At 41.7% G+C, this 23,295-nt stretch overlaps 1 protein-coding gene across 2 annotated transcripts in view; it reads right to left on the reverse strand.

Annotated features, from left to right (window-relative positions):
* Positions 1-1,206: 1,206 nt before the first annotated feature.
* The window catches only part of LOC146805531 (uncharacterized), a 284,372-nt gene continuing 262,283 nt past the window's right edge, over positions 1,207-23,295 (reverse strand). The window contains exons 3-5 of one of the 2 annotated variants that reach the window (XR_014967469.1): positions 9,083-9,121; positions 4,729-4,867; positions 1,207-1,865 (exon numbers count right to left, since the gene is read on the reverse strand). The gene's annotated coding sequence lies outside the window, so the exon portion shown is untranslated. Of the gene's footprint in view, positions 3,972-4,728; positions 4,868-9,082; positions 9,122-23,295 lie in introns of both variants that reach the window. The other variant, XR_014967468.1, reaches the window with a different exon arrangement.

Genomic DNA, 23,295 nt, shown 5'->3' on the forward strand with positions numbered 1-23,295 from the left:
AAGGATTCCTCTTGACATTGAATATAAACTGGCTGAGCTCAAACAATCTGAACATTCGTAGGATCCAATCTCTCTATGGGAAAGAATTTTCAAGCTGAAACTACAATTTCTTGCTAAGACTCTTTGTTGTCGAAATTTTTTGCCACATTTCTTTCATCTCAGACTTTTCAGATTTTGTAATAAATGATGTGACATAATGAGCCAGAGCAATTGAATTTTCTGCAACATGCTGAATATCCATGTTTGCATTCCATTTTTAATATAACTAGGGGTGGGCGGAATTTGCGAAATCCACTTTCGCAAATTATCGCAAAAATTTTTAAAATTATCGCAAACAAGCGGAAATATCGTGAAGATGCGGAATTTGTTTTCCCGCATGTTCGCGAGATTTTCTGCATGGTTGCGGGTCGCCAACTTACCCATGTGGTTGCTCGCGGGCGCGGCCATCTTGTTTTGAGTTGTCTCGCAGTGCATGATCGCGAGAAGAAAGACGTGATCGCGTGACGCATGACGTCACTGCGGGCGCGAACTGTCGCGAGACAGCGCAAATGGCTAAAAACAATCCAACATCTTATGGAGAACGCGACCGGATCAAGAAAACTTGTCGGCGAACGCAGGGATTCAGGTAAGGCGATCGCGCGCGCGCGAGAATGTATTATTTTACAGCGCGAGCAAGAAACAAATTATCGCCAAGCTGCGGAAAGCAGAAATTTTTACATTTTCGCGCTCTCCGCAGAACGCGAAAATGTCAAATTATCGCAATTTCCGCGAACGGAACAAAATTTTTGCCCAGGCCTAAATACAACCATATTGTAGTCATTAATGTACTTTGAAGCTTCTGTTGTTCTTAAGTTGTATGTATTCTTGAGAGATTTTTGAGTTATTATATGTCATACTGCTGAGAAAAAAAATGATTTACTCTTCCTTTAGAAATTATAGGACATGGGAATCCAAAGCTACATTTTGCATAAATGTTCCTTTACATTTATATTTCCATCCGTGGTATTTCCCACATCGATGACTTTGAAAAGGTAAAACATATTGTCTTAAGCTGTTTTATCCTCCTTCTCTTGAAATGGCACATGACAAAACAGTGTCATCACTATCTGTTCTAAATTTGGTGCATTCTTTATCCATAATAGCATGTGTATATGAGCACCTCGAGCTTTGAATTCTTTTAGCCAAAAGAAATCAGTTACCTGTCCAAGCAGTGGAACACTTTTATTGCAGATAAATGACATCATAGCTTGAAACCTATGGTTAAAATATCTGCAGACATATACAGGATCCAAACAACATAGTTCTCCAGCTGTCTTCAGTTCAATGTTTTTCACATATGAATTTGCTTCTTGAAAGAATTTAAGTAAATCATCCCACGCATATTCAGCACAGCTTACTGTTACAAACCATCTAGGTGTACCTAAGTTTCTTAACATGCATTTAAGTTCACCATGACGACGATACCAATATTCATCGCTACCATGTTCAATCAATCAATCAATCTGATATTTGTAGAGTGCACTACACACCCATGAGGGTCTCAGGCACTGGGGGCGAGGGGGGAGCTGCTACTGTTCGAACACTATCAAATTAATTAACTGCGAATCTAAATTTTCATCTCTTAGTTAAACTTTGTCCATAAAGTCTTATGCAGAAACATGATGAAGATGAACTCCTTTTTTTAATATATGGTTCACTGCATATGAAAGTGAGAACAAATCGCTTTCAAACAGAAGATGAAATATATATGTAATGCACTACCAAAATCTTGGATCTTCACAATACATGCTTGCTGATCGGTATTCTGAAGCTGGAATTCGTACAGCTCGCTCATTAAATCGTCCACCTTCTCCAGTGGGGAATAGCTGTGGAAAACAACAAGCTTCTAATTTATTTTCCCATACACTCATGGGAGTTCCCTTTGCTTCTTTCATATGAAATAATCCAATACTATATCCTATGATTTCTTTTGAATGCAGAGGATGTATTGTAAAATGTTCATAAATCTCTTCACTGCTGGACTTGTCTACTATTTTACTTGGGTCACTTGACATTACTGTTTCATCTTCTGAGCATTTTACTTCTTCATCCACATTTACATTATTATAATGAATATTATTCTAAACCAGGTATAATGTAGCCTTTTGAAGCTTATTAACATCTTCAGACTCTTGCCAGATTTTTCTACTCTTTGTTGCTACACCATTTACTAGAATAACTACTGGCTCATTTTCTTCTCTCTCTACATCTCTACACCAAAAGTTTTAATATTTTTCTTAAAATCTAAAGGTAAGTACACAACTCTTACTTTAAGACCTTTTTGTAAATCTGTTGTTGGCAGCTTACCTATTTTAGGCTCCATGCGAACTATGGCCTGAAATGGATGTACAGATTGAAAAAGAATAGACTCATATGCATTTAAATCCGCCAGGAATAGGTACCAAAACAAATTTGTTATGTACTGCTCTACCTGGCATTTTGTTTTCTTCTAATTTGTTGTAACAGTACTTAGAAATAACTTGAACACTAGCCAAGTCAAACTGACTTTCTACAAACAAATAAACACAAAGTTGCTGCTACTTATCATTGTTTTCTTCTTCACTTTTTAAATGTAAATCAACATTCCTAGTTTGACTTCCATAGTGAGTATGTTGACAACAAATACAAATATAGTTTGGTTTTTCAGACAAAACTGTGTTAAACTTTGTAATTTCTTCTGCAAACTCATCAAAACTAATCTCTCTCTAATGTTCTTCAACACCTGCACTTATCAAACTCTCCCTTTGTCTATTCTCCTCTTCTGAACCAAAAAAACAAAACTGTTTATCATCACAAACATTCTGTACATCTGTTACAGAACCGTGCAAAAGAGCTGTGTTTATTTCACTCAAACATAATGTATGAGCTTTTACTTAGTAGAGTCTTCTTACTAACTTCTGCATTTCAGAGTAGTGTACAGCTAACATTCTTAAATGATGAAAAGTACTTTGACACGCTTTTCATGAAAGACAAGCCAGAAAATGACCTTGTGCCTTAGTTGTAGTGAAGGCAGGCTTCTGCTTGCACACACTGCTATGTTAGCATAAGCGTATTAGAAGTCAAACGCCATCTTGCCACTTTGCCGCTTTTGCACACAACACCACAGATATCTGTTGTTGTAAGTTAAACTGCTTGCTTTTCTTCACATGAGAACGGTCTATTTTTCACATCCCTAGACTTACTCCGCACCCTTAGTCTGAACACTGTGTGCAGAAGCCTTCAAGGTCAAATAACAATGTATGCTGTTGATTCAGGTTGATCAGCCCATGCTCTAGACACAACATGCACACAGCTGCAAATATCTGAAACTCTGGTGCCTTCAATATTGCATTGCATGCATGATGCTGGCACTTGGAGAAAACCTTTCCATCTAAAGAGAGAATTGCTGATCCTGTGATGTGATTCACCTAAGCTGGTCTTGGAAGTATGGGGTTCCCCATTCAAACCTAGAGACCTTCTATTATTATAAAACTAGCTTCTAGCCAGGGGAGGGTGGTACACAAGGAGCTATAAGACCTGTTTCCATTATCATTATAACATGATTTCTCCCTTTCTGTTTTATGGAATTTTAACAATGCTGATTGTTTTATTTCTAATCATTTGCCTGCTTATGTTAGCCAAAATACTGTATCTTAGAATACGTAAAAAAAATAAACATTTTAAACTTTACCCTGTCTCTGATTACTCACGTTGTGGACTGATATTAGAATGGAAATGAAAGAGTGTTCTTGATTCCCACCATTCCTGAGAGTACTCTAAGTCGCTTGTTCTGGGTTGTCTAAACATTGGTAGCTTCGCTGTAGTACAGAGAACGAATGAGACACTGATGCTAGTCGGATAGGGGTTCTGGGTACTGAGATGAGTTTTTTGGTACACCACAATTCACTGAGGTCCTGGTTTCCTGTGCAAAGTTCTGTGCATGAGCAGGATCCCTGCAACATAGAATATTATATATCTTCTTATTTTACATGGATCTAGTCCTTTTAACATCTTAATCTTCTGTTTAACACATTTGTTTGCAAATTGCATGAAAAAACAATTTAATATATCAATAGAGGGCTGTCATATACTACAAATACTGCTACTTATGTAAAGGAGCTTGTGTATGCTTTCCTTGAACTTCTTCAACATTCCTAGGAACCATTTTTTCCTTTAAGAGAGACCCATCTGTCAACTCATGACATTGACTACTACTATCAACTGCATGCACTAATGTGTTCTCTTGAAAATAACTTTCTTCATTAAAGTAAGGCTCAGTATAGGAAGTGTGCTTCCGTTCACCTGTAAAAGTTTTTACAAAAGTTACTTCTATTAACATGTCTCTTTCTTTTGCTTTTCTCCTTCAAAAACACCATTCTTTTATCTAATATTAATATAAATAATTTTTGTTTCAATTAAAAAATACTAACTACTACACTTTCAATCTTCTGCTTTTACTTATACGCTGCTGATCTTCTTACATATTTTTTACATTTTTCAATAAATTTAGAATTACTCTTCTGTGTATATCCTTATGCTCCTTTTGCTTTCTTGTACTATGCATTTTTCCCCCATAAAGTAATAGTGTTTTACAATGACAATTGTTCTTTTCAGTGAGATCTGTTGTAAAACTTTTCATTTTCTTTTCAACATTTTTGACTTTTTAAAATATCTGTGAAACTGTTTTAAGAAACTGTTTAGCACTCTTACCTGAAGAGTTTTTATCCTTTATAACCTTTTGTGCTTTTTCTAATTTCATGTTTTCACTTTAAGTAGTACGTTTTTTAGCTCTCTTCTCTTTTCATGTTTTCTTCCCATCTTCAATTTGTGTTTCAAATGAAATAAATATCTAAAACAACAGTTTCAATAGTTTTTCCATCAATTAATAATTTTCAATTAATTACATATCGATATTCATAATAATCAATAAGCAGTCGCTTACAATTACATTGCGATTCTCTTCATAGCAAATAAATATGTAGGATACCTAAGTAAGTACATTGGCAAAGCTCCAAATTGTTGAGAGTCTGGGGAAAACATTTATAAATTACTGTACACTTTCATTTTCTACATTTCTGTACAAGAAGATGAATGTATTACTTGTTGCTCATTATATACGCAGCCAGATGTAATGGTTCTATGTTTGCTACCTAGGTAAATGATCTGAATATAGCAACTAAACCTATCCTGAAAAACCCTTCTATTGATGCTAAAGAACCAAGCAACTATCAACCAATCTCTCTCCTTCCCTATTTTGAGAAAGTTCTAGAGTTCTTGGTTAATAAGCAACTTACAACCTTCCTTGAAAGCAGTAAATTGTTGGACCCCTCTCAATTGGGGTCTAAGGCAGCGCACAGCATAGAAACATCACTGATAGAGGTAGTTGACAATATTAGACTTGCCCAGGACAATGGACAGCCAGCTATGCTTGTCCTACTTGATCTGTCAGCTGCGTTTGACATCATCTCCCATAGAAATCTAATACGAATGTGGGAGATGGGAATCGGGGGACATGCCCTAAACTGGCTCAGGAGCTATCTAACGGATGGTACCTCGACGGTTCAAATTGGTACCTTCGTCTCTCAAAGTCAGGTGGTAGATAATGGAGTCCCACACTTTTTAATCTTTATTAGGCAACCCTGACAAGGATGATCAGATCCCACGGGTTCGACACCGTGTTGTATGCAGATGAAACACAACTATTGATCACTCTTGGCGCAGATCCATCTGACACTAAACTCAGATTTATAAACTGCAAGGCCCAAATCAGCACCTGGATGCAAACCAACCACCTTCAGCTCAACGCCAGTAAGACGAAGATTATCCACTTCGGGAAGGGCAATGAATTCTGGTTCAGTTACTGGTGCCTCAGAATCTTGGACCCTCTCCTTCCCCTAAATTCGTAGTTCGCAACGTAGGAATGATGATCAATAACAAACTGTCCATGGAAGACCATATCAATCAAGTAACAGGCATTTGATATGAATTAATGCGAAGCCTACGCAAGGTCTTCCAATGGATCCCAGTTGAGCCAATAAAACAACTTGTGCAGGGTCTAATCATCAGTCGGCTCGATTACGGGAATGCCCAAGTGGCTTCCATCAACAAAGAGCTTCTTACCAAACTTCAGTTGCTACAAAATACCACCGCCAGACAAGAACTAAATCTACTGTTACGGTCCCAGTGGGCTCCAAGTTTGAGAGCTCTCTACGGCTTCCCATCAGGAAACTAATCAGTTTTGAGATCATCAGTCTGGTACACAAAACCATCCACGGGGACGGGCCAAGATACCTGGCAAAAAAACTCAACTGGTACCTTCCTAACAGAACCCTCAGATCAGGAACCAAATATACCCTCACTCCTCTCAGAATCCATACCGCCAGGAATGGTGGAAGATCCTTATCACATCTCGCCCCTACCTTGAGGAACTCAATCCCCCTGCAGTTACGTATGGTTACTGATCATAGCCAGTTTCAGAAAAGGCTAAAAACCTGGCTCTTTTGATCACTTCTCTTCTTCTGCTGTCGTCTCTCCTTCCCTTCTATGGTTTTGGCTAGCGCTTTGAGACCCTTGGGTGATGTGTGCACTTCATAAAATCCTATGACTGACTGACTAAATGCTGTAGTAGGATTTCTGCGACACCTACATCGGTAACAGATCTCTGCTTATGTGACTGAATGGTGTAGTATGACTGACAAGATTTGTGCACCTGTATAATAAGCTACATAATTTTTTACTAAGGGTCATCAGCTGCACAACACGTGTTACAATACCTGTAAAAGTAGACATACCTTACTCACAAGAGCCTGCACACCTTTAAACTTGACAGACTGCACTTCCCATTTCAACCAGACACCTAAATTTATACGGCCTAGTTCAAGTGTACCTTTCTAGAGACTCAATACAATGTAGCCCAATCATTAATCTCTCTACCGTCATGTGTTATACCTCACTTTTCTCTTGCAGCTTCACTGTTCACAGACTCCTCAGAATGTTGAGCCTAGCCAAATATAAAACAGCAAACCTTCACATGTCACTATTCTAAGTCTCACCATCTTTCTGAAGGCATCAATGCGTCTGTATGTGCCTTTTTTAGTGATATAATACATAAAAAGAAACCTACAAATAGTAGAATACCTGTGTTTTATACCGTATGCTCTCTGTGTAGAAGAAAGCTTATGTATTCATTTCTAGTCATAATACAGAGCACGAGGATATTGAACAGCCTATCTGAGGTGTTCTGTGATACCCACATAGGTAAGACATATCTGCCTCTGCGACCAAATGACGGAGCAGAATGAGAAGATTTGTGCACCTGTATGAGAAGCTATAAGGTTTTTAAGCTAGCATCCTCAGATGCACAGGAAGTGTCAGAATACATGTACAAGTATACACATACCTCACTCACAATAGCAGCAGACCTTTAAACTTCACAGACTGCACTTCCCATTTCAAGCAGACACCTACATTTATATGGTCTACTTCAAGTATACCCTTCCAGTTACACTGGGGTGCCCTGCTAAGAGCTGCAATAGGGTTTCAACTCCTACCACGAGAGCAAAAAGTATTTAATGTCCCACACTTCCATAGGCCCATTTCAGCCTTGGGGCCTCATAACCTGGGGCCCTGCCAATTTTTTATTTTTTTCATTTATTATTTAAGGAACAGGGGCCACGTTGCCCCCCATCCCTGGGCCACTTTTCACCCCGGGGACACCATCCCCCGGGGTGTGCCCTGTATTTTCTTTTCATATTTTTTTGAAGGAGGGCTGTGTGGCCCCCCTCTTGAGACCAATTTAAGCGCTGGGGACCCCATCGCCCGGGGCCAGGTCTTATCCTTTAAAAAAAAAATGGGTAGGGGGCCTGCAAGGGGACATGGCCAGGTTGGTCAGGACCACTGGGAAGCCTCAAAGCACCCGTGGTCCCAGCCAGCTCCCCACCTCCTGCGGGAGCCAACATAGTTTTTGGCCAGAGGGAGCTGCAAACATGCAGCTCCCTCTGCCCAAATGTAATTCTGCTTCAATTTATGGAGGCAAGAGCATCTTTTCTGCTCTTGCTTCCATGAAGCGAAGCAGTGTTTGCTATGGCATGGCCCCAGGACATTGCTGGAGCTGGCCCTGGGTACCCAGGGTCATGGAGGGAGTGCCCCCCTCACATCTTCTCTGTAGCACCTGGGAGGTGGTGGTCCCTGGGGGTCTGCAACAGACTTTGTCTTTATTTATTTTGGGCCCCAGGGAGGTGGTGGTCCCCAGGCCTGCATGTGGGGCTGGAGCACCCCACTCATATTAAATAATTGCTGAAAGGAAATGAACTACAGGAAACCGCGCTTCCTTCTTGAAAAAACATTTTGGCTGAATTTGCGGACCCTATGTGACTCCCACCCAAATTTTTTTTAAGCTTTTATGGGCCTTGGGGGTCCTTGTGAGACCCCCGAGCAGTTCTAGTGGATCAGGGTGTTTCTACCATGCCCCCTTTTCTTAATTTGTTTATTTTTTTACCTTTTTCCTTGTGACTCGGTTCAACCGAGTCACAAGATGGCTGCCAACACTTCCTGGTTTGAAGTGTTAGCAGCCAATCAGATCGCAGGCTCGAGATTGGGAGGGTTCGCAGATCCTCCGCAGCCATTTTTGTATATCTGAGAAATGTTTAAATATCTTAGGAACTACTGAATGTATTTACAGCCTTTCACACAAAAAGGGGTTTCTGAACCAAGAGCTACCTTTTTGCCAAATCTGGTGTAATTATGTTCAGCAGTTCGGGCTGTAGCCATATATAAAGATTCCTGTGGAAATTAACATAGAGAAAAAGTGTTTTGGGACCCCCATTTTTCTCGGGCCCATTTGAAGAATCACCCCTTTTAACCCAGAAGCTGAATTGAGTGGGCCATTAGTTTTGAAAATTTCACAAGGATTCATCAAACGGCACCAAAGAAATTGGCAAAAGAAAAAACGCTTTTTGAATAGAAACAAGGTCCTAACTATAACTACCTACTGGAAACCACCAGTAGGTAATAAATATACATGCTTGCTTTAGTTTGCACAATTCTGACATTCAAAAATACTCACCATGCAGACTGAGGAATTTATGTCTACCAGGACGCCAGTCTGTTGAAAAAGAAAAAAACAACGATTATTGTCTACATTTTTACAGAAATGGATGTATTAATTTGCCTGCAAATATAAATATAAATATTTAAAAAAAAGACTTTGGGCCCGATTCACAAAAGAAATCTGAGACAAAATCCTAACTTTATGATTTTCGGTAGTCACAAAGGGCATTTAGGAGTAGTAAAGTTAGGATTCCTAACCTTACCACTCCTAAATGCCCTACCGAAAGTTGTAAAGTTAGGATTTTGTCTCAGATTACTTTTGTGAATGTGGCCCGTATTTCTTTGATGATCATTCATTAATGCTTGACTCCATTGCCCAAATAGCTCTAATGCAGAGATCAGGAATGCGCCATATTATTAAGATATGACACATTCATGCTTTCTTTCTGCCTTGACTCACTGAGTGCTGGCTAGCACCAAAACAAGCATCATTTGGCCATGGTACAAAGGTGTGCATGTTAGAGGCATGATTGTTTTAAAGCAGGAAAAGACACTTTCCTGCACAAAACCAATTCTCAGAGGCATTTTCCTCTTTCTATGTGTGCCGCAGAATGGAGCACATGCAGGAAGATGAAATAATAAGGAAAATGTTAATGTTAATGTTAGTGGAATTTATACAGTGTAACTGCTCTAGTCATACCTCCTGTGGCAAAGCCAATGAGATAACATTTATTGGGCAAAAAGCGAGGTCTTCAAGCTCTTCCTAAAGGCTAAGAGGTTCGTGATGCATCTCATTTGAAGCGGCAGGTCGTTCCAGGCCTTGGCTGCACTGTAGGTAAAGCTTGTACCTCCCCATCGAACTTTTTTTATGCAGGGCACTGAGACCAGCCTAGCCCCTAATGAATGAAGTGGTCTGTTCGGTGCATACCAGTGGAAAAAACGTTTTAAATTGTCAGGTCCTGAGCAATGCAGTGCCTTAAACACTAAGCAAAGGGCTTTGAAGCGAACGCGGTTCCTTACCGGTAGCCGGTGTAATTTGTATATTTCCTTGGAAATGGGCGCAAACCGAGGTGTGCCCGAGAGTAGTCTGGCTGCTACATTCTGCAGTGTCTGAAGTGTCTGAAAATAAAATAGTGTCTGAAAATAAATATATTTCTCCTGGTTTTGCCTCTGCTGGGATGGCATAGTATTTCAATGAATTCCTAGATTTATTACCATTAGTAAATCTAGGAATGCTCCAAAATCCATGGGTGGGTGCATGGGAATGCCTACACTCCACCCATGGAACACCTTCCCAATGCAGACTACCTTGCGTTACTCAATTTACTGAGATAATCAAGGGGGCTTTGAGTGGCTTAGTGAATATCACTTAAGACTTTGTGTGATGCAATGGCAAAGCAAAGGCTTAGTAAATCTGGGCACAAGACACTTACATCATGTTTGTGACTTACAGGGAGCAGCAAGAATGCCCCATATTAGGACACGCAACTGACAAACTACCATACATTGGATATATCACCACTAGTTACCCAACAACTACTGCAGCAATTCGAAACTTATATGATAAAAATTACAACTCCACACAACATGTACTATAAATTTGTTATCTGTGGACTCTGTATTAACTGCAAAAAAAAAAGGAAAAGATGTTATGAAAATCCACATGCTCTATTAAACAGACCCTGGATCACCAGAAAGGTGTTCATCTACAAATATACCAAAGTAGATTTCCATGCTTAAGTGGAGAGTGTTTTTCTCCCTGCACCCCACTCTAGCACATGAGCACCTTTTTCATATTTGGGACAATTCATACTTATGTTTTCATAGCTGTTTTTTCACAGACTCAATCCAGACTAAATATGTGACCTTTTTCCTCATGTTGGGTTTGCAAAGGTACCCAGGATTACGATTTCCCTTGGATGGAACCTAGGATATATGCAAAATGTGGCAAAGTTCAAGGTTTCTTGGAAACATGGAAAAGTGTTTTTCTAAAATGGCATCAACAGTTTGCTTTGCTAACATTGTGCTCTGCCAAGCATTCAGACACAGGTGAAAAAGAAACATTTTACCACAGTTTTTGTAATTTTTTAAGTGGTGTGCTATATTCCTATTTTCCGGGTTTAAACAGTTTTGCAGTTGCGGGGAAAAGAAGTGTGAAACCCATGAATGTATCTGTACAACTATACGTTTGTGAAGAATCAACAACATTCTGAATTGACCAAGGCGATAGCTATAGTCGAAATAGGGGGGTCATTGTCACGGACTGAAGCGCGGAGCGACTCTACCTGTGTGCCTTGAGGCGGACGCTTTCCTTTTCACGGCCGCTGCCGCTGCTGAAGGCTCTTGCAGGGGCATCGGTCGGTGGGAGGAACTACGAAGCCCAGGATTCCCGGCACTAGTACCGCCCCCAACCACCACCACTTCCGCACCTGGAGGCGCCAAATACGATCGGCTCCCTCGGTGGAGCGGGGGTCATTGTCACGGACTGAAGCGCGGAGCGACTCTACCTGTGTGCCTTGAGGCGGACGCTTTCCTTTTCGCGGCTGCTGCCGCTGCTGGAGGCTCTTGCAGGGGCATCAGTCGGTGGGAGGAACTACGAAGCCCAGGATTCCCGGCACTAGTACCACCCCCAACCACCACGACTTCCGCGCCTGGAGGCGCCAAATACGATCGGCTCCCTCTGCGTCGCGGGACACGCGCGGGTGGCGCCGGGCTAAGCCCGGGCAAAGGGCGGGCCCTCTGTGGCCCTCAGAGGCCAGTGGAGGCTGGGCTGGGCCATAGACTCTGCTCCCATTAAGCTACCGGTTAAAACGCTGTTGTGTACAGTGAGATCCTGCATACCATATTGTGTTTGAACCTTGTTTATTGTGTTGTATTTGTTTTTAAGTCTGTTACCTCACCAGTCGGTGGGTACAATTATTAGCTCAATTCAGTAAGCTTTATTCAGGATTATTATATTTCAACTACCCTGCAAGTATGTCAAAACAGAAGGCCCTTCCTGGGCCGCGTACTATGGATAACTATTTGGTGCAGGTAGTGAGCAAAATAAACACTGAAAGGCGGCAGTCATTAGGGATAAGCATATCTCCACCGCCGGCAACCCCTACCCAGGTTCCGTCAGTCCTTTCATCACTTCATCACTGGGTGACAATAGTTGTATTAATGCTATTAATTTGGATGTTTCAGCCAGGGAATTGCCCGAGTTCGAGCAGGTCCCCCCCATTTTAGTTGATTTAGATGATTGTACTGATAAGGTAGTACAATGCTCTCCGACCCCAGTAACACGGTTAGTCAGAGCATGTAGAAAAACCCAAAACAAAAGGGGGGGATCACGTACTGCAAGGAAACGGGTAGCCTCACCCTTAAAACATTCTGAAATAGATGAGGCTGCCAAGTCTAACGATGTTACATTAGACGTTGATTTGATGAAGAACTTAGCGGATATTATCGATCTAAAGATCAGAGGTATTATACACCCACTTGAGTCTAAAATTTAACAATTAACTGCAGAAGTAGTTAGACTGGGTGGACTTCTTAAAAAGGCCATCGAAGAACCAGGAAGAGTAATTACTGCCACAATTAACAGTAACAGTGAATGTAACACCCAGGACGTGATCTCTATGAAAACTATAGGCAGCAGGGAGAATGTTATAGCTACCCCCATAGCCCCTCAAGTGTTAATTCGTAGTGACAGTCAGACTGCCACTATTACTAGAAGTAGTGAGGGCTGGAAAGAAATAAGTAAAAGGCACGTTACTAACCTCCCGCCTGAATGTGCACCATATGTGGTAGTACTAACGAATGTACCGCCACTAGAAAGCGAGGGTTATCAAGAAACACATGACTCTCTACAAAATAAAAGTATATCCTGGTTGAATAGGCAATGCGATTTTCCGTTAAATTTTTCTGACCAAGTCTTGACTACCAGGAGAGTCAAATGGATAGGGAACTCTAGGAAAAACTCAAGGGGGGATTGTGTGATTGTAAATTTTAAACATTCACAACATGCTGCCACTGTCCTCCTAAGAGCTGCGTCTCTCCCGACCTCTGATGCCAAAGTGTGTGTTCGATCGTTAGGTTTCTTTTACAGCCACCTTAATATTAATCACCGTGAGAACAGAGGAAACACTACCTACCCGACAACCTATAGACCTCACCTTGGTATTCCAACTCAAAATAGATTTAATGCCCTTAGCTCCCTGGACTCTAATGATTGACTTATGCAGGGGGGAGAAATGTACTCAGTGAGGGCTAAAGGTATTGGCGTAGATGACTGTATTAACATAACTACAGCCATGGCCACACGACCTATGTCCTTATTGAATAAGGCAGAGACTATTGTTGAGGGTCATGAGGGTCTATGTAATATGGGGCAGCCTATTGGGGGGGGCCTCTGTTACTGGACCTGTAACTACAAATGCTACTAGAAGACGCATATGTACCAGATTGGTCTGTTGGAATTTGGCCGGTTTAAAATCTAAGGGTAGAGATCCAGGCTGGAAAACTTTTATTAGCAAGTATGACATCTTATGTTTCCAAGAAACCTGGTGCAAAGGTGATGTTAATTATGAGGGATTTGTGTCCTATAATTTACCTGCACGAGGAGAGGGACCTGGCAGAGCCAAAGGGGGTTTACTTATACTTATAGCGGTCCATCGCCGGATAGTGGTAAAAAAGTATATACCAGTAGGTGATCTTGTACAGATGCTTTGGATCTCCGAAGGTAAAAGCCGCAATATCCTCTTGATTAACTATTACAATAATATTTTCGACGGCACCAGGAGTAAAATAGTAACAGACCTGGCTAATACCATTGATATTCTAAGTTTGGAATCTAACATTGTATTTGATATTATTTGGTGTGGGGACTTTAACACTACATTGTGTGAATTGTCACCGTTAAAGGTTTGTGGGGTTACTAATAATGCTGGATGGGATGTATTGCATTTCGGTCACGATACCTATGGGGAAACCTTGCATAAATTAATGGGTTGTCATGACCTGGAAATATTTGAATGCTGTAAGGATGGAAATGGCTTGCCCATCCCAACATTTAAAAATTGGCGTACTGATTCTATGATTGATCATGTGATAGTATCCTCCAGTATTGTTGATTGTTTTGCCCCACCGGAAATTGAAATTTCAGCTATAAGTGACCACAATTGTATTATTGTGGTCACCACTTTGTGGGAGGATAGTGATGTAAAGGTGGGGACTACTATTGATAATGTAGAAGCTCACAGGGTTAATGGGGTACGGCTTAGGTGGGTAGGGGAAAAAGCCTCAGAACTGATTACATCTATTATAAAGGGGAATTTGGTAGACATTGTTTTTATCTTGGAAAACAGATTCGACCATGAGCGGGTCTTATCTTCTTTTAAAGGAATCAACACTGCCATTGATGCCAAGTTTACCGGTCGTAATAAGGGTCGTTCAAGGACTGGACCTGGCTGGTTTGACCACTCCTGTTCAGCAGCTCTAACTAGCCTTAAGCAGGCTTTAGTAATGAAGCCCAGGGACAAAAATTTAGTAATAAAGTTAAGGACAGATTATAAAAATGCCCTTAAATGTAGGAAGGGGGATCTACAGCAGCAAGCTTGGGACTCACTTAACCAAGCTGCAGAATTATCTAACTGCACGCTGTTTTGGGCGACGGTTAACTCACCATTTCTTAAAGATGCCAATGCACCCGAGTTAACAGCAAATGTCTCTAGCGAAGGGTGGATTACCCACTTTTCGATCATTTTTGACTCCGATAAAATTATTGATGCTTGTTCATCTAGTTGGCCTATTTTGCCACTTGATATCTCTGTTAGGGAGGTCGAAAGCGGCATCCGGGCGAACAAAGGGCGGGAAAGCCCAAGGCCCGGACGGGGTGCCGATTGACGTTTATAAAGCTGCACCTGAAGTCTGCGGACCCCTGTTGTCCATCGTTTTTAATGCTGCTGTTTGTACTGAGCCCCCTCCAACCTGGGGGGAATCTATTATTGTCCCAATTTATAAAAAAGGAAGCAGGTCTGATGCAAAGAATTATCGTCCTGTTTCTCTATTGGACTCCTCTATAAAGGTTATGAGTAGAGTTATGCTTGTAAGATTGGAGGAGTGGGTGGAACAGGATTGTATTCTGGCAGACAGCCAGTACGGATTTAGGAAAGGCAGGGGTACGCTTGATCAATATGTTAATTTAGAATTATTGATCGGGAAGTACACTGATGCAAACCCAGGCCTTAGGTACCTATGCTTCGCAGACTTGAGTAGTGCTTTCGACATGGTGGACCACTCGATTCTGTGGCCAACCTTGTTGAAAATGGGAGCACCAGAGGGTATAATAGTCTTTCTTGCCAGGATGTACGAGAAATTAAAAACCTGTGTGCGTTTCGGCAGTAAGGGAGAATGTACCCCAAACTTTAGCGTCAAACGTGGTATAAGGCAGGGTTGTGTTTTAGCTCCTCTTTTATTTATTTTATTTATTAATGGAATTGATGCTATTTTAAAGGAAGTTAACGCAGATGCTCCCATGATCAATGGTGTTTCAGTGCCGGTGTTATTATACGCCGATGATGCTTTTTTGTTATCTAGAACTTCCGTGGGACTGCAGCGGTTAATGGATAGTTTTGCGTCCTTTATTAAAGATAGGAAACTAGTTATCAATAAAAAAAAACGTACACCATGATCTGTGTTTCCAAGAATTTAAAACATACGATTAAGGTGTACTTTATTGATAATGTAAAGGTGCAACAAGTGGATAAATTTAGCTATTTAGGTATTACCTTTTCTTGTGATAAGAAGTGGATTTATGAATTTAATAACATACGCAATAAAATGGATAGAAATGCCCACGGCATCTTCAGATTTGCCGGCAAAATTGGGGACCGTAGGACCAGGGACATGCTTCAAATTTACCAGGCCAGATGTGTAACTATTGCACTGTATGGGGCAGGAATTTGGGGCTACTGTAGTGCCCATAACTTGCAGCTGGAAGAAAATCTTTTTCTTAAAAAACTTCTATGCTTGCCTACCTCGGCCTCTAACATTTTGAGTCACCAGGAATTATCTGTTAACTACCTACTCGACTTTTTATCCCTTAGGCCTTTGATGACCTGGCGGTCTATCTGGCTGAAGGATGAGAAGTCCTTTACTAGGTCTATTATCCAGGATTGTTTGCAATTAGATAAATTTGTAGCAATACCCTGGATTAAATACATTATGGTATGTTTTTCAGATATTTTTAACCTGAATATTGTAAAAGAACCTAAAACAGTTCTATCGATCCCCAAAGCTGAGTTAAAAAGGGCTTTTCTGGATTTTGCAGAGAGAAAGAGGGCAGTCGCTGCCGGAACTTTGTCCACTGTTATGTTTTACAATAGGTATCTATCTACAGAAGGATTCCCTGTCTATCCAACCTTGGTTACAAGGCCCTCACATAAATTTGTGTTAACAAGACTCAGATTTGGTATGGTACACCATCTGGTGGCCCATCCGATAGCGAAAAAACATTCATTGGGGCCTTGTAGATGTGATGGGACTTCCACACAAAGCACACTGCACTTTATCATGTTCTGTAAATTGTACGCTAATTTTCGTATTGTTTTCCTCAAACCAATGTTTGTTAAATATGGAACCCGTACAGTCGAGCACGCAATGAAATTAATATTTAACTTGCAATCTGCGGACATTTGTTTTTATACTGCAACCTTTTTAAACAAATGCATCAATTCCAGGAATAGTATGTGTTTTTAACAAAGTGTGTAATCGTGTTTTTGCATTTTAATCAGTTTTAATTAATTTATTGTGATTCTTAATGTATTGTAAATGTTTACTGTCACTTGCCCTTTGTATTTTCTTCCTATGTCTGTCCCCTGTGCTTTTATGGTCATTAATTTGTACCGAATAAAGCTTAATTGAATTGAATTGAATTGAATTGACCAAGGGGCCAGTTATGTTAATCGCTCATGGTACCCCCATCCCCAAAGAAAATTTGTTGAACGAAAAATATAGTTAAAGTAAGGAAGAAAAAATAGAAATTGGTGACAATAGTTTCATTTGTAACTTTTTGCACTGAAGGTTGATCTACAATGTAATCATGCCATTATGTCTGCCAAACTCTTCCTTTGCAGTGATTTATATTGCCAGTTGTACCATTCCTTTGGGTGATGCAATGCAACTTGCTGCTCAGCTTTTTGTGAAAGAGAGAGGGCAGAAATACTTCATATTTACAAAGTTATTGAGCATTTCTTCTCACTCCTTGGGCTGGCACAGTTTGTGCTACCTAGCCCCGACAGAGGAAAACTTGCTCCATAGTGCAAGTGTGTCTGTGTTATGGGCAGGATTGTTTTGTGCAGGAACGGACCTGACACAATGTAACTAAAGGCAGCACTATGCACTGCATTGTGTTACTTTGTATTTACTAAATCTTGCAAAGTCATGCTTTGTGTGCCTTAGTAAGTATGTCTCAGATAAGGACTTTAGGTGCCTTGAGACGACTTGAATCACGCAAGAACAATGCAAGTCCTTAGTAAATCTGCCACATAATGTTTGTTGGTTGTTTACAGACTCACCATACCTAGACCCATCAGCTGAGCTGTGGATTATAATGATTTGTCAAAGTGTTTCAAACATGCAACATTTCATATGGTAAGATCTAACGAATAATAAATTAGTCAGAAAGAACTAAAGCTTTGCATTCTTGAAATGTGCCTGGGAATTTGAGAGTACAAATCGGAGATATTCATACCACTATTTATTTATCATACCCATAATAAGAGGTGATTTTAATAAATGGGCTATTGTGGTCACACTGACTTGCAAATGGAATAAAAAATGTACATGATTGAAAGGGTCCAAAAACACAGCCTGGCAACATCAAGATTTTTCATTTGAATTGCATTGATTCTTGAGATGGTGTTGCTATGGAATGAGGACCTGGGGTCGTCCAGCACACAGGGAAACTCACCATCCACAGACATTTTAGAAAACTAGGTAGCTGGGGGAGTCTAATGCGGGGTAGCTTGCATGGATCCTATTAAGTATTTTTACAAAGAATGCCTTAGAAATGTCAAACTTTGCTTAATTTTGTAAAGTTTTCTTACGTTTTAGCGAGAAAATATTCTGGAATCTACAATGCTCTTACTATCCAGTGATCACACTCAGTTAAATGATACCCTCCTTCTGTGGGTGGACCTGTCACCCTTGTCAGGAAAGGACCTAAACCTCACAATGTAAACATCTATATCTTTGCTTTGAATTACAATCATTCTGGGTATGTACATAGATGTGGTGTGTATGCTCTGGGTTAGCCGTTACCCTGGCAAATCTCCCAGCGCTCGAATTTCTGAATACTAGGCAGGTATAATTTTAGTCAGGATTGTAGCAAGATTGATTGGTTTAACAGTAGGCCTGGGCGAAGCACTACGCTACGCTCGTGTAGTTTGCGAAGTTCGCGCTACTTCGCACTACGCGAACTGCACGTAGCACAGTGCGAACACGAGTAGCGTAGTGTTGCGTAGTGCTGCGGTCATTTTTTGCTTGCTCGCGGCCCTCAACGTCAAGTTGGCGACCGCGAGCAAGCAAAATGACATCCTGGCGAGACTTTTTCCTTGTTCGCGATCGCGAGCATGGAAAATAAACCTCCCGGCGAGATTCCCAACGCGAGAAGGTCAGGTTTCTCATTGCGAGGGGTCGCGTATGCTCGCGACCGCTCGCGATGAGAAACTACCAGTTCGCGTTGAGAAAGCTGCAGCTCGAGTAAAAATCTACTCGAGCAGCAGAAAACTACAGCTCGCACTGTGCAAGATGCCATTTTCAATGATTGCACAGTGCCGGTTGCTTGTCCGCACTGTGCAATCATTGAAAACAACATCTTGCACAGTGCGAACATGTTACTTCGCAGTTCGCGAAGTGCTACGCGTAGCTCGCGTAGTGCGAACTTCACTTTGCGTAGCTTCGCGAAGTGCTACTTCGCGAACTACGCCCACCCTTATTTAACAGTCCTCGATGGGAAATAATTTGAAACTCAGAACAGAGATTCACCCAGGGGTGTAAACGTCAAATATCCCCTCCTCATTGTGAGTTGTTTTTTGGCTTGACTATTGTTAGAAGATATTTAGCAAGGTAAACCCTTGCCACATAGCGTGGCATGCTTCATCATCAGATTCACCTGTGTAGAACTGGGGAGCATTCTTTTGCTGTGCTGTTTGGATGTTGTACTGATTATCACTGCCACTAGTGTGGAGCGATTACAGGTGGCTCTGTATGTATGATGGAGAGGTGGGTGATTGTAGTGAGACCTATGAGAGTAGAGATGGGTGCATTGATCTACGTGTCACTCCTACCCCGACATAGTGCCTTCTATCAACACATAAGATCCTTTCATTAAAAATTCAAAACTAAGTTATTACTATCTCTTAATGACTGTGCCTTGAGGGGAAATCTGTCTAAACTTGTGCAGGTGGGCAAGTGAACCTTTACTAATACCTACACAAGGCAGTCTGCACAGGCTCAGGAGAGCTTGTCTTTCTTGTGATTTTAAATGTCTTAGTTCCTAAAATGACATAGGATCTGCTCGTTGAGTCAACATAAACTAAGGGAGTGATGTCTAGACTGATTCCGAACACCCTCAAAGGACATGTTCGCCTTTAGACTAGCTAGCTTACAGTGCAACTTTAAGCTGCCTAACCTTACCAAAGAGCGAATAGTTTCTGGCAACCATCAAACATGACAACCCTTGATCCTTCAGGAATCATGGAAACAGTACAGTACTTTTCCCTCAGTCAATCATTCTCACTTAGCCTCAGAGAGATGCAGAGAATAAACGTTGGGGGCGTTTTCTAGTACAAAACATGTTTGCTGCAACATTCAATAGACAGAAGCTAAAGTAAGAGATTACAAGCACCAACAGAGTAAATAGAAGGTAGCATTCTACCATGGTGCTAAAACAGTGAATATTTGCAGGCATAAAATCATGACAGTAATCAAGAATACTCCTATAATGCAGACCCTACCTTTGTGTACCTAGCATGTATGTAGGTGTAAAGCCAAGAATCCTCTAGGAAAGAGTCAATCCCATTACCTGATGGGAGAAAATGAAGGACTCCGTCTTGGTCTTGAGTTGGACACCTCACAAGGGATGTCAGTCCACTGCTAATTGAAGCTTCTGCAGGCCGGGACCCCAGTGTCTTTTGTCAGCATGGAAACATCTCCTCTCCTTCACTATTGAAGTTGTAGTTCTTTTATACAGAAAATGTAGCCTCAGAGTTTCTACCACAATCAATATATTATGAGTATGATTATGTAGATGAGCCTAAATCATTAAATGTAATTTATGCAAATGAGCCTGATCACCCTAGGATGAAAGATAGCCATGACGCTTGTACAGATTGTGTTAATCTTGTTATGTACATCATGTGCAGGGATTTTACTAAGAATCCTAATGCATAACAAATGAAGCAAGTTTCAAGGAAAACAATCAACATTTATTCAGTATCTAACTAGGTAAAAGGTCATTTCTAGAACCGGTATGCAGAGCAAGGTAGGACGAATACAGGTAAAAGGTCGCTTTGCTACTTAGGTTTAGATTGGGGAACATAACACCCAGCCCTCACCAGAAGGACGATATGTAACTGGTGCTAAAATAAGCCTGCTAAAATGCATAAAAACATTACCATAAAATCATTCAAAACCAATGTCTCAAAACATCTAAAAGTATGTTGCATGTGGAAAGGATGCTGTTCAAATTTCAAAAGCTCTAAAAGACCACTAAAAAGAGTCAATCTATGATCAGACTGACTGAGCACATTGAATGCCATGGTGCTCAGTGAGAGCAGAAGAAAAATAAAACAAAACAATGTTTTCTTTCCAATTTGTTCTTGTTTTAGGAAAAATGCAGAATTATTCCCATCACATGGAGAGCCAAAGGTGTATGTGTCCTGTGTTGGAGAATCAATATCACTGTTGCTCGTATTCACAGGTGATGGTCCCTGTAACAGCTCTTGTATCAAGTGAATAGAGCAAAGGTGATCTTCTCCAGTTCCCATAACAGAAGCTGAAGAAACACTCGAGGCCTATGGGCCTCTTGTAGAGTTGTTGTCCATTCAGCCAGGAGCTGAAGCATCCTCTGGAGGCTTTAAGAATGCCATACTCAACATGAGAATACGCTGAGGACACTGATACACTCTATAGGGGTCCAGTAGTATGTCTGCATCTCACTGCGCAACCGATGGAAGTGTCAGACATAGGTCCAACTTGCATTCACATTCGCAGAACAGACACCGCAACTGTTGTCTCCCACGGAATGGGGGGTAAGTGCCCAAAGAAAGGCTCGCACGCGTTCTATTCAAGGCGAATGAGGTATATTCATAAGTTGCACAAAGTAACCAAGAGTCTGGTTAAAGGAGTTTCTTCCTCGCTGCACCATTTTCAGGAAAGACAGGAGGGCTGGGGTCCGAATCGGCACTCCAGGGGAAGTCCAGTCTGGGTGAGGAAAAAGAAAATAAAACAAAACAGACCATGGGTCAATAGATGTCGCCTGACAGCCTATATGGAGGGGTGAGGACCGTGAGGGAAACACCGGTATTACCCAGAGGGTGGAAGCCAGAAGAGAGAGAAACGGTGTCCTCCAAAGACTACCTGTTCCCTCCCTGTGGTTGAGCAAGCATTCGTATACGCTGCCGTACCTGTTCTAGCCACCCTCCTCCTGGAGTGTGGCTGGACATAGCTTGGTGCAGGTTTCCTCTGGTCATCTCTTCGGACTCCAAACCCTTCAGGGGGACCTCGGGCTTCTGGGCAGCGAGGCAGTCTTCAGTGGCATTCTCCCACGGTGTCCTCTCCGGTCCGAGCACGTCTCTCCAACCCTTCAGAGGGGCACCTTCCGTACTGAACACTTCCTCCTTCAACACGCCACATCCCTCTGATAGGTTCACCGGGGCCGACGTTACTCTTTCGGACTCCTCCTGCTGCCGTCTCTGAGGAAAATTAAAGCAACCAAGTTAGTCCTGGACCTGTGCCAGCGGGATAACGGAATCAGCAAGAATCTCTGAGTCCTGCTCCCCGGACTCCTCCCGACAGCAACACAGGCAAGATGCACTCAAACTAGGACTGTGCATGCGCATGGAGTCCTACACGACGTACGTCTGATGTAGGGGATTCTGCAGGAACATGGCAGGGAGGAGGTGGGCAGCCCATAGACACACGATAAAGGTAAGTGTATTTTATCACCCTTAATTTTTCGTGGAGCTGCGCGTAGAGCAACTCAGCCTGCTCTGCCGCAGGGTAGTCTGAACAAAAGGAACCACTACCCCCTTAGCTCCCAAAGCCGAGGTGTGCCCAGATAGAGCACCACGCTGTCTTGACAATGTTGCACCAGCAGTGCCACTGCCATTTCTCAATGAATTGGGACATCCATTGTGAAGCAGGAAAATTAAAACCAAAATGCCCACTACAAGGAGTAGGACCAGAGGAAGCCCTCCAAAAACACTTCCCAATACGGAGTTTATGAAAGCTCTAATAACTCCGAAGATTGTCTGAAAGTTGCTCAGTAGCCCAGAACGTATACGATTAAATAGCTGCACGATCACCGTCATATCAGACATGTTAAAGATACGATTAACTATTTACGCAAAATGGAGCAGGATGTTAATATGGACAAATGCCTGCATCTCAGATAAAGACCTTGCCACCAGGACAGCAAATGTCTCTAGGGCTGATATTAAGGCCACATCTTTTTGAATAAGCATGGCTTTCAGTCTGCTCTGAGAAACAAACCGTATAAAGGAAACATTCAATGAAGGCAATAGTGTTGCCTCCCTATCTGTGTGCGCCAGTGGGAACAGTACTTGCATACAACAAGTAACCCTCAAACTTAGTGTGATCAGATATGCGCTGCACGGTACAATCCCACAACAGCCTTGATCATTCGGCATCAAATAGCTCCCATTCAAGAGCAGCTCAACACCGGATGAATTACGGCTGCTGGGGAACCCCTCTAGTGACAGGATAAATTAGCAACTGAAGCATTACAGGTTACGTGAAGTGAAATGTCCTTACAAACTAAGGATCCACTGAAGGTACTTTCACAGTTTGAACCGCTAAGATAAACTTCAGTGACCCTATTCCTGCATCTAAATCTGTACGGTAATTCCCAGTACGCATGTACGTATCCTTCTCCTAGCGCTTCATATCTGCCTACCTGGTAATACCGGACACAGTTTTGAAATTGGAAAGTCATGACTGGCG

Source organism: Triturus cristatus, chromosome 8 (assembly GCF_964204655.1).
Source record: "Triturus cristatus chromosome 8, aTriCri1.1, whole genome shotgun sequence".
In the NCBI taxonomy this organism is placed as follows: domain Eukaryota; kingdom Metazoa; phylum Chordata; class Amphibia; order Caudata; family Salamandridae; genus Triturus; species Triturus cristatus.